The 11,478-nt window shown below is 34.2% G+C and overlaps 1 long non-coding RNA gene across 1 annotated transcript; it reads right to left on the reverse strand.

The window, feature by feature from the left end:
* Positions 1–501: 501 nt before the first annotated feature.
* Positions 502–2,226, reverse strand: LOC147068237 (uncharacterized). Its single transcript, XR_015071375.1, has 3 exons — positions 2,126–2,226; positions 1,532–1,737; positions 502–1,107 (listed from the first exon to the last, which is right to left on the reverse strand). It is a non-coding gene; the product is annotated as an uncharacterized LOC147068237 (long non-coding RNA).
* Positions 2,227–11,478: the final 9,252 nt, after the last annotated feature.

The following is an 11,478-nucleotide window of genomic DNA, read 5'->3' on the forward strand; positions in this document are numbered from 1 at the left end:
CACAGTTTAAAAATCAGAAAGATCAATGCATATTACCATTGTTTATGTTACAATATAAAACAACATTTATCATTGAACGTAGGTACCAAGAAAAATAGACTTCATTAAAATGTGTCAATATAGTATATACCCGATATAATTATATAAATTATTATATTGTTAATTACTCTGTGGGGTCCATATATACTGCTTCAATTGTAATTTAATTTTACAGTATAATTATTTATGTTAAGTACTTGATTTACTTATTATATGTACAAATGTAATATACTTACCTACTTATTAGGATATATCTTGGTGAATTTTAAAATAAGAGGAAATTAAATGGAGGTCATCGTGTCTAACTAGATGTCTAACTAGACGTTGTTAAGTCTTATATAAATATTTATACATTATTAAATTGTTTTTCTGTTTTTTATTGATGTAAAGACATGGCATGTATTCAAAGTAATAACAAATTAGCTGTGTACTATTTATTTAACTTATATTAAAACCCCAAGATTGATTTCGTCTTACGACATATTTTATTCTTCTAAGTTTTACTATGACATTGTAATATGAACCATGGATATAGTATAGTACTTAAAAAAATCAAAACTGGTAATATATTATTTCAATATTTAATTGTCAATTTTCATTTGAAGTCAGCATTTAATTACTGGTATAACACATAATTATTAACTGATATCTACAACTTCAGATGGACAAATTAATTGATATATCATATTATCAGTTTTCATTTCCTTTCAACAATGTATTCATTCTAGCAGCTATTTTAAATATCTTACTAGTTTTTATGTCATGGCACCTTACAAAGGCTCCGAGCAACCGTATACTGATCTTCGAGAACAGATGTTTACGACGGATACTGGGTGTGCGGTAATTTTAGAAGTAACGGGAGATAAAAGAACGCACCAAATAGCCTCGCATCACGTTGAGAGTGAATACGCAACTTTGTACCTGGCCCGGCCACGTGCTGCGAGTGCCTGAAGAGAATCCCAATCTGGTTTGCCTGTTCTTCAAGCCAACCGGATTCCGGCGTCCTGGATGGCCGCTAAATACTATCTATATAGCATATCTGGCGGAGTTACGGGCTGCTAGTATGACCTGGAACGATGCAAAAAAACTAGAGTGACAGAGATTCTTGGAGGCGCCGCATTGTATCCATATGCTGCAACTAAGATGCAAATATAGCCGAAGAGAAGAATTAATATACAGCATCTAGAAAACTTAAAGTCTTTGAAATGGTGTTAGAAAGACAATGTTTCTAATATCAAAGTGATATTGAGGATGAAAAAGAAAAGACTTGGAGAGTAAGCTCTACCAAATGACATACCTGATATGATACAAGTAACTGATATGCAAAATTATATTATATTTTATAATATTATGAATTAATTTAGCAACTTTTATATCATTATCGATAATAAATTTAGTGCAAAAATGTAATTATAAAATTGTTTTATTTTTTAAATATGTATGCGAGATAGATATAGCTATAGGTTACAAACATTAGTCACTTTATATTTACCTTTTGTAATTGTACTATTAAATCTATAAAATGGGTATATATGCTTGATGGTCTACGTCATAAATAATATTATATGAATCACGCCATGTTCGAATCCTACGCCGAAAGTCGGATTTATTTCATTATTAATTAAAAGATTTATTTCATTCCATCTTATTCATATGAAACCGTCGACAAGCAAAGATCTCGGTAGACATTTTCTCCATCTGCAAAAAACATAATATGAACTGTTAATAGTGTGATTTTTAATCTTTTATAGTGTGCGACTGTTTGAAGAATGGTAATTAAAACGGATTAGTGATAATACAAAGCATCAAAAAAGATTGATTAACTAAAATAAAGTAATCAGGTAGGTAACATGTTTAATAACAACTAGAACGCCTTAGATTATATCAAACAAATAAATATGAAATCACAGGCATTCTCGCAATAACCTCCAAACTAACCACGCAACTAACCTCAAAAAAAGTAGTCGGAATTATGAAACATTGAAAGTATGTGTAGACTAAGAAAACAATAAATTAACACTTGAATAATATATGCAAAACACACAGAATACTACTACAGTAATAAATAACATAATATTGTACTTACAGATAGTGTTTCTTATTCCTGATATAAAACACAAATCCTACGTTAGGTATCTTGCAATTTGCTATCAACATAATCTGACAGCAGAGAGTTTTTTCTATTAGTCTATGGCCAAAAATACGGATTTACTTGGCCGGCTAAAAAAAAGATTTTAATATAGCAAGAACATTTTGGATATGCGACAAATAAATAAAAGTATATATAATATAGTTGTTAAAAAAATCTGTGTACATTATAAAATATATTTAATATTATAAATACATATATTTTTTAAATTCATGTTATAATTTGTAAACGACGAAGCACGTCAGCTAATACGCATAGTAAATGTTTAAACTTTGGTAATCAAATTCGAATGTGACAGAAAGAGAAAGAAAAACTTTTTAATCATATTAGCATGCGTAAAAGAGATGTAACATAATATCACTTTCACTTTAAAAATCATACCTAGTATTCAATGTCATAGTTCAACTTTAAATGAAAAAACAGAAACTCTAGGTAAGCATGTGTGCCCTTAAGAATATATCCTACCCGATACCGGCTATTGGAGACTAGTATAGGATATGGTTATTAATTCGGTACTGAAAATAACACCGTCTAGATCACGGGTTCCCAACCTATGGGTCGCGACCCCGAAGGGGGTCGCGACGGGTTTTCTGTGGGGTCGCCAACTTATACAGTCATCTAAAAAAAATATTCACAATAATGCAATTTTTATTTTTAATGGTGTCTTAAAGTTTGAATAATTTCATATATTTTTTTAAAATTAAAATAAGTGGAATCTAGGTACGCTATTCTGTAACAGTTGGTTGAAACATGTGTTGAGAGTTTGGAGTAATGGTGAAATGCCTTATTGTTCACCGGTATGGCCTTGCCAGTAAGACTCTTCCAACTCCTCTGCAAGAGGTAGGTACTTGATTCGCTGATAAAAATCGTAAATTACAGAAAATCTGGAGCTCTTAACAACCGACTGTTTAAAGAACTATGCAAAGACATGGTTTCTGATCACGAGGTTCTTCTTTTCTACACTGCAGTACGCTGGTTGTCGAAAGGAAATGTTGTGAATCGTGTCTTTGAATTGAAAGATGAAATCAAGTTGTTCCTGGAAATGCAAGGGAAACATGACCTTTTGGTATACTTTAACGACAAAGCTTGGTTGAAAAGAGTAGCATATCTAGCAGATATATTAGAACAGCAGAATAGGCTTAACCTGAAACGTCACGGAAAGGAAACGAATATTATCGCATTTCACGATAATCTCGGGGCAATTTTATCCAAGCTGTAAAACTGGTGAAGAAAAATAAATCTTGGCAACATTGCCATGTTTGAAGGAGGAGATTACTGAGCATTACGAAACATTTGCGGAATGATTCCTCGGCACGTAACTTGTTTAATGAAAAATTGCTCACACAATTCTGGTCTGGTATGTATCATTCATACCCAAATGTGACGATGCTTGCCTTTCGAGTTTTAGTTCCATTTGTGTCTACATATCTCTGCGAGAGTGGATTTTCAACTCTTCTTCGTTTAAAAACAAAAGAAAGAAAAATATTAAATGTTGAGAATTACATGAGGTTGGCGTTAACAAAAACTCACACGCAAATTTTGAGGCTGGTTAATAACATGCAATTTCAACCATCGCATTAAATTAATTATTAAACATAATTTAAAATAAAATTATACCAAAAAAACTATTTTCGTTGTTTATTTTATTACCTTATTAAAAATGCCTTTTTCAATTGCATCGGGGTCGCGGGTTACATGGCTTTTATAAAAAGGGGTCACCACCCGAAAAAGATTGGGAACCTGCGGTCTAGACACTTGATAAATAGATATATTCATATGAATACTATGTCAAATCTATTACAAAAACGAAAAGTTAAATGACCATTACGTGGAAGGGATTAAAAACTTGAAATACCCACTGAAAACATATTTCACGATATCTTTCAATTCAATCAATGCCTTACGAGGATTAATTGCAATGCATTTGATTAACGTTTAGTTGGAGATTTAAAATAACATAGCCTTACTCTAATCCAATCCTTGAGTTCGAATCCTGATCAACCAGTTATGTAGTACCACTAACAGGACCTATAGAATTTTAAATACGCCAAATTTTTTGTAATCCTATTATTGAGGAGTTTTGTTTATATTACTCAGATTGAAAGCCGGAGAAGATGAGATAGAGCTATCACAGGTTTTCGACTGCCATCGACAACTTACCTCCCGCTGAATACCGAGAGTAATTGAGCCACGCCACATACAAGGCTGACCAATGGCCACGTCTTCGGGTCCCAGGTCAATTCGGAGGTTTCGACGAAGTTTATTAATTTGTCACACCTAAATCATCCAGCGAACAATCTAAACTCTAACTCGACGCTTGGAGGTTGCGTCTATATTCTGTAAGGACTAAATACAGCTTGTTTAACTTTAACGGATACCTGCTTACCGAAGTCCGAGTCTACGGATCTCGAATTGAAGAATTGAAGAATCGCTGTTTGCACCGAATATTAGAGGTATATTGGAGTGACCGTGACATAAACGCTTGTAAAAAATGAATTAACTCACACGAATTTATGTTCTTACATGTTAGTCTGTTACCGATGTCATATAAGAACGTAAATTTATTTTTTACTAAAGTAGGATCTAAATAATTGGCTGGTACGGAGTCTTCGTCACTGGATTATATAGTAGTAGTAGTAGTAGTTAGGTAGTAAACCACACATAGTGTTATTTTATATGAGAAATACACATCGTTTTAGTCCCTAATAAAGTAAGTACCTATATAAACTTTAATCTCAAATTAAAAAGAACCCCCGAAGTACGTTAGCAAGAGGTGCACGTCCCAATTTCCGTTTCTATGATGAAAATTTAAAATATCGAGTTAAACTTTTTTAATTGAAGCCAATACACCTACAAAAATAAAGTGAGGCGAGAGTAATGCGCGAAAACTCGCAAGGAAAATAAAATCAGACAAAAAAAAAACTTGTAAAATGTCGAAAATCGAGAAGTTGCGAAAATTAAGGAGAGGCAGGCAGCGTAGTTAGTAAACTCGAATCAATTAAGAATTCATTGTTAAAATCAAAGACGAATAAAAAATTACATTTTTAAAAAGCTTTGAGCGACTAATTTATTGACTTGGACTTACTTTTTAATGTGGTTTGTTAAATTTTTGTTTTACAAAGAAAATTTTGCAAAAATATTAAATAAAAACAGACGCACATATCGATTTTATGTATAGGAAGGTACCTATTAGTAATTGTATTAAAAATATATAAGTAACATCTCAAAACTTTGGTTGGAGTGGGCTGCATGGATTGTTCTAAATATATATTGTAATGGAACCGGTGGATATAATAAATTATATCAGCATTCACCAACAGCCAGGGGATACTCTCAACAGGGTAAATTAACCAAATATGTTGGACAGTAACTGGAGAAAGCTTTATGAACTTTTTGTATCATTTGATAGTGATTCATTAACATTTTAAATGTTGTTGAATTTGCAGCATTTTCATATATTTTTTAAATATATATACGATGACGCATTTTAAAATAACGCCCTGGTATCATCACGTTTGGTTATACGCGTATGCGATAACAAATGTTATTTTAGATTTTTATCGTCGTCCATATAAAACAATATAGTTAACATTCAGTTTGACCAAAATCCAGTTTCATGATTGATTTTAGGATGTTGTGCACGTCTAATAATAATTGTTTTAATTTTATGTAATTGGCCGATTAAGTGAATCTAAAATTATGCTGAGATTGTTGTTGATAGATGCGGGCGATAACAATGTGAAGTTTTCTACACATGCATATGTAATGCAAAATTCCTGGTAGCCATTATAACCATTGTACCTATTAATCCTTTTTTCAGCAATACTTTATTAATATGCTCGGGATCCTTATATATAAAAAAAGGGGTTTCGTCGACGTCTCTGGTCTCAATAGATTTTTTATCAGAATCATTTTTTAGCCATCGGCCACTCATTTTATTTGACCGATGGTACTGAACTTTTATTACTATATTAAATATATATTTGCATAAAAGAGTTTTTTTTATTGAAGAAAAAATAAATATTGTTCTAGGTACTTATATAATTGTTACAAAATAATAATATATGCGAGAACACATATTTTGAAAATAATTTAAATCATTAAATGTGTTAATTCACTCAGATTCCATTTGCCTTCAATTTTAAATCTAAGGGAGGCAAAATAATGAGGATATGTGTGTTGAAACTCATACGCGCCCACCTCATTTTAATTTGCGGTATGGCCAAAAATACGTAAACAAAAATTTCGTTGCGGAATCGGGCAACCGTTGAATATTTTTAAGAAAAGGATTTGCGTTAATAATCCGACACGAGTCCACTCTGTAAGCACCGAACCTTTATACGGTGTGAGGGAAATCCCCTAATAATGAAAAAGGTTTAGCTAATTAATTATAAGTATATTTTATAAATAATTTATATATTTATGTACACACATACAGAGGGAAAGAAAAGCGGCAAAGGCTCAGCGGGCGGCGTGCACGGCTTTATGACTCGGCGAGAAAGTAATCATTCAAGTTGGGCGACTTTTTATTTAATATTAAAAACGCAATCAAGGGACCGGATTCCGCTATCACGGGAATGAGACGATGCCGTGGGAGAGACGCGGGAGGGGAGAGTGTATTTTGCGAGGGAAAAAAACGTGCGAATTGAAAAAAGAAACTTTCGAACTCCATTAAAGAGGAAACGCCAAGAAAAGCTCCGCGAGTTTTGAGCACGACTCAATTACTTTTACACAATTTCTTAATTAAACAATCATTTAGAATAAAAGCAGATAGATACTCATTGGCATTTATAAGATAAGGATGAGGGTCGATAAATGTCAATTAAAATTGTAATAAATTAACGAAAACACTTTACATAATTTGTTCACGCAATCTAAATCTACTGCCATATTTATTTGCAAGTAATTGTAATTTTGCAAGATTAAAAGGCAAATTTTTCTTTCGAATCTTACGTTAGATAATGAATAGAAAATAAGAGGCGTATATTATAATATAAATGCATTTGTCAGTTTATTTACAGTAAACATACATACATTGTTCGGGCAGGCCATGACAGAACTACCAAATAAGCTATACATCAATAGTAGTATAAGGAGATTACCATGTTCGCTCCTAATTAGCGAGCATATGGGCATCCACAGAGTCGAAGTTATATTAACAAACTTATTTTTTACGACGAATAGTTGTTAGATAGATAAAAATTGGATAAAATACACACATTCATACACACAGGTTCATATTTATAAAGAGACAGATGCTCTACCAACAAATCGGACAATGGACAACAAGGAGGGTCGGGAGACCTACGCTGAGGTGGTTAGATTATGTTAAAATATTGATAGCATCCAGGGTGAATGAATGGAGAGAGTTCGTGACAGACAAAGGAAAGATACTTCTCGTAGGCGGCCATTCAAATTCAAATTTATTTAAATTCTAATGGATTCAAGCTCTGTACTATTCCATTTAAGTCGTTTTTTGCGACCCGGGTTTCGACTTTCGGCATCTTCAGGCGTCGTGTACACTCACTAAAGGCAAATACACACTGACAACGAGCACCCTTAACTCTAACTTATATAGTAAATCAATACAATAAAGTAGATAAAAACTCCATTACCTACCTATTTAGTCAGAAATTACAACAAAAAATACAATAAACAAATAATTATGAATAACTGAAGTAAAAAACCTAATTAGTAAAAACCCTCTCTTATTAATAACAATACACTGGACAGCATATTATTATAATAAATCGTCAAACCTAATAATAGGTCAAAATTCTTTATAACAATAAAAATACTACACTCAAGAGGTGTAAATCGTCAATTCTAAGAAAAAATAATTAATCGAGTTAACTAATGAGATATTAGTCTTTAATATTACTCTTACAAGGTACCTATATATCATCATCATCAGCCTGAATCTATCCACTGCTGGATGAAGGCCTCTTCAAGTTGCTTCCACTTCTCTCGGTCCTGTGCATTGCGTTGCCACGTACTTCCGCAGAACTTTATCATTTCATCGATCCAGCGGCCTCTAGGTCTACCTTGTGGACGTTTTGTACTTCTTGGATACCACTGGATGACTAGATTTGTCCAACGATTGTCTCTTCTTCGAGCTATGTGTCCAGCCCATCTCCATTTAAGGCTTTTAATAAACTCTATTACATCGCAAACCCTTGTCTGCTTCCTTATCCACTCATTCCTCTTTTTGTCCTTTCGCGTTATGCCCAGCATGCACCTCTCCATACCACGTTGTGCTACTCTAAGTTTCTGGATCTCTCTTTTACTTAGGGTCCATGTTTCACACGCATATGTCATCACGGGAAGCACACACTGGTTGAACACTTTGCGCTTTAGGCACAGTGGAAGGTCACTTTTGAAGACATTATTCAGGCGGCCAAAAGCACTCCAGCCTAGCTTTACTCTGCGAACAATTTCATCAAATATACATCCATCTATAGATACTTGTTGTCCCAGATAGATGTAGCTTTTCACCTGTTCGAGCTGAGTGCCATTGATGAGGATCTCTTTTTGGCCTGCAAAGCAGTTGAACATGACTTTCGTCTTTGTTACATTTATTTTCAAACCTACTTTGTTGCTTACTTCAGCGAGTTCCTGCATTCTGCTTTGGAGGTCTTCTGAGTCTTGCGAGAAAATTACTATGTCATCGGCAAAGCGCAGATGACTCAGGTATTCTCCATTTATGGGGATCCCTTTGTCATTCCAGTCAAGTTGCCTGAATAAGTCTTCAAGGGTAGCTGTAAATAGTTTAGGTGAGATTGTATCACCTTGTCGGACTCCTTTGCTGATAGGAAATCTGCGCGATGGTTTATGGAGATTTACAGATGCTGTTGCGCTACTGTATATATTATTGAAAATATTTATATAGCGTCCAGGGATTCCTTGTTTTCTGAGTGCGTCGAGTATTGAACATTTCTTTATCGAATCAAACGCCTTCTCATAGTCTATAAAACCCATGCATAGTGGCAGTTTGTATTCCTGGTACCGCTCTATGATTTCTCTGACGACTTGGATATGGTCCATGGTGCTGTATCCTCCTCTAAATCCGGCTTGTTCTCTCGGTTGGTTCTCGTCTAGTACATTTTGCAGACGGTTTGAGAGAATTTTTGTGAACGTCTTGTAGAGAATAGGGAGTAGACTTATTGGACGATAATTTGCTAGGTCTTCTCTGTCACCTTTTTTGTGAAGAATGACAATGCTGGCATTTTTCCATACCTCTGGGACATCCTCTTTGCATATGCAGGCTGTGAACAATTGTGCAAGTACTTCATTTGCATCCTTTCCTGCTTTTTTGAGGATATCTATCGTTAAACCGTCTTCCCCGGGGGCTTTCCCACTTTTCATGTAATTTAAAGCATGGGTTACTTCCCAGGATGTAATTTCGGGAGTATGGTCTTCCGAATTTCCATTTCTCTGAAGATCTAAGTCTATAGTCGTATTGTCAGTGTCATCACTGTAGAGATCGCTGTAGAACTCTTCAACTCGGCTTAACAAGTGTTCCCAATTTCTGACGATAGAACCATCTTTTGCTTTTAGTGCTGTGATTTGACGTTTTCCTATCGACAAGCATTGCTTGTTTTTGTTTAAACTTCTGCCTGCTTTCACAATTGCTTGTATGAGGTTTACATTGAATTTACGAAGGTCTTCTCTAATCTTCCTTCGGAGGGTTTTGCAAAGTGATGAAAACTCCATATCGTTTTGCGCCTGTCTATCGCTCTTGGTTTTCCTTCTCTGCTCCATAAGATTCAATGTTGCCTTCGAAAGCTTGGTGGAAGGTGTAACTTCTGAGCTTTTTACGCCTGTTTTTTCTGCACATTGTAGAATAATATTCGTTATATCCTCCGCGTTGGATAGGGAAACGGTTTCGTTCTCATCTAAGAAAGCCGATAGTGCATTTTTGAGTTCATTTTGGAATTCAGTATTGTTCTGCAGGTATACGCGAGCATTTGACTTCTTCTGCAGTTTGGATCTTTCTGATTTGACGTTCAATCTTATCTTACATCTCACCATCCGGTGATCACTGCCGGTGTTAAACTGATTGATCACCTTACAGTTTAAAAATGTATATTTTCTGTCAGTGAGGATGTAATCGATTTCGCTGGTCCTTCCTGTCGGGCTTCTCCACGTCCATTTACGTGTAGGTTTATGTTGAAAAAAGGAATTCATGATGTGAAGATTGTTGGTTTCAGCAAACTCCACAAGCATGTCCCCTCTACCATCCCTTGAGCCATGTCCGAAATGTCCGACCGCTACGTCATCTCTTTGGTATGATCCAATACGTGCATTGAAATCTCCCATTATGATGTTGAAGTGGCATTTACTTTTATTTTTCAAGGATGTTATTTCCTCGTAAAACTAGTCCACTTTTTCATCAGGATAGCTCTGTGTCGGAGCATATACTTGCAAAATCTGAATGCGGTACCTAGCATTGATTTTAAGTATCACGCTTGCGACCCTGTCAGAAATGCAGTTGAACTCGACTATGCGGTCCCTCCAGGCTTTGTTGACAACAAATGTATTACATATGAGACTATATATGGTCAATTGTATTATATTAGGTGAGTTATATATTATATTAAGCGAGTTTATATGTATTATTTTGTTTTTGTTAAAAAATAATGTTTTAAAAGTAGGTACAGATTTAGTATATTCTCAACCAGATTTGCCAACATTTTTCTTGCCAGATCTAACTTTGTTGACGAATTAGCTTGCAAATTTTGTATTTGACGTATGGCATTAATTTTAGCGTTTTTTGATAAAACTGAAAGCTTTAAAATTCTCATAAAAAACCTAGAATATTAGCTTGAAAATTCACATGCTAGTCTTTTATACCTAATATCTTACAAATGAAATAAATGTTACGTACAATATTTAAGTAATGACAATCTTTGTAGGTACCTGCATTCATTTTTAGCTGTATGGCTTATCTAAAACTTGTGAAAAAATAAATTCTACTTCAATCTTTGATCTCGTGATAAAAATGTTGATGAGTCGTTTTTGAGTTAATTTAAAAAAATTACAGTTTTCAATGTTTTTAATTTTGAGAAAATCTAGCATTTTTATGTAATTTAGATTATTTTTTTACTCTGTCTGAGATACTTTTCTGAATGAGAGTTACTTCATATCAGCTCGGAACTCGGAGGACAAACTTACGAATGTTGAGGCGAAGTCGACGATGAAAAGGTCAAAGACATAATCAAAACAGTGAAAACTAGTTAACAACCAAATAATGAGGCATAGGTACCGAGAGTTATCAACTTCGAATTTTT

Source organism: Rhyacophila brunnea, unplaced genomic scaffold (assembly GCF_057557595.1).
Source record: "Rhyacophila brunnea isolate RB1 unplaced genomic scaffold, BYU_Rbru_1.0 scaffold_3, whole genome shotgun sequence".
Classification (NCBI taxonomy): Eukaryota; Metazoa; Arthropoda; class Insecta; order Trichoptera; family Rhyacophilidae; genus Rhyacophila; species Rhyacophila brunnea.